Genomic DNA, 1793 nt, shown 5'->3' with positions numbered 1-1793 from the left:
ATTCCGACTATCTATTGTCAATAAATAAACTAAAATTTAGCGCAGCGAATAATCACGGCCAGTGAGACATCTATACTATGTATAATCAATGGTATTATATATACCACCCAGAAAATACTGTCAAATCACCTATCTCCCCGCTGAGTATAGCTGAGTACACCAGTGAGCCGGACGAGTCTAACCAACTCGTTACACACGGACACTGATTACTATACACCTACCAGCACCTGCCCCAGACTGCGCAAGCCGGACGAGCACATCACTCGTTATAATACACGGATGTGTACACAGTCTGTACCGGCAATTCCTATCTCGCCATCATTCCCCGTAAAAGTACGTGTCGTCACACAGTACTACGGACACCCTGCAGTTTTACCTACCACAGACTCTATAAGTGATAATTGTAGTGATCTAATTGTAGAGGAAATTTCCAGTGAAATCAATTCCAGTAAAGGTATAAATCCTAACAAAAATATAAAAAGTACTATTTTTGACAATTTATCAGTGATTGAAGCCTCTAATAGCGATAATTGTAGTGATCTAACTATAGAGGAAAATTCCAGTAAAATCAATTCCACTAAAGGTATAATACTGTTCAAATTAATTAAGTCATTTCATTTTTGAAAAAAAAATATATTTTCTATATTTATAAAAAGAATATGTTCAATCAATTTATTATTTTATATATTATACGACAAACAGTTTTAAATTGTACCTTAACTAGATAATTTTATCAAACACATATTAAAAAAATACTAAAATGGTGTTATTATACTACAGTATTATGCTTCAAATGGGACATTATGCCAAAAAATGAGAAATCGGCTTTGTGGAGTAGTGATAAAAGATGCTATATACAATACAGAAGGTGCAAATAAAATTAACAGGTCTCAATTTTCCAAAATTGCAAAAGGTACAAATTTTTTTTCATAAGTGATTAAGACTTATGTAGGGTACTTATTATAAGAACATAATGTATATTTGACTAATGATTATTAATTACTATGCAAGTTGTTTTATAATAAAACCATAAAATAATAATAATACTCAATATTTTATTTATTGTCTTTGATTAAAAACAAAAAAAAATAGCAAATATTATTTAATTATTTTGATGTTTACATAATAGGTATAGAAGAGTTATTCCCTTCAGAATCTGAGTTTGTTTATTTCATTCCATATTTTAGAGAAGGCAATAAAGTTAGCCCTAATCGAGGTAAACTGTATGATAAATATTGCAATATTAAAAGAGAAATCAATAAAATCAATACAGCAACTAAACAAAATTTGTGCAAAAAAGATGATGTAGTTTTTACGAACGAAGATGGTTAGGTTTCTTTCTAATAAACTAAATTTAAATCTTTTAATGCCGAGATGTCATCTGAGGTGATCGCCGAGGTGGCAGACATGATCGCCGATATGGGTGGCGGTCCTGCGTTAAGTTTTGGATTTTGGAACAGTTAGTATTGACGTGAGGCCTACGCGTATGTTGCTGTTTACCACAATCCAAATAATAACAATATTATTATACTTGGTTATAATAATTTAAATATCTGGTTATAAGTTGTTATATTAACCTTGAAGATTCTATATATGACCTTGGCGCTTATGAAAGCCGCACCGTTGTTTCGGATTGGCGTGAAACACCATATCAAAAAAAATGTCCTCAACAATAAGTACAACGGAAATAGGAGTAAGACGAATCCGCAGAACTGCTCTACAATCAAGACCGCGCAGAACATTAGCCAGTACGTGAACTTTTTTGTCATGGGCTTCAGTAGCGGCGGCGGCGG

Source organism: Acyrthosiphon pisum, chromosome X (assembly GCF_005508785.2).
Source record: "Acyrthosiphon pisum isolate AL4f chromosome X, pea_aphid_22Mar2018_4r6ur, whole genome shotgun sequence".
Taxonomy (NCBI): Eukaryota; Metazoa; Arthropoda; class Insecta; order Hemiptera; family Aphididae; genus Acyrthosiphon; species Acyrthosiphon pisum.
The sequence above is the reverse complement of the archived record's forward strand: the minus strand, read 5'-3'. Positions refer to the sequence as shown.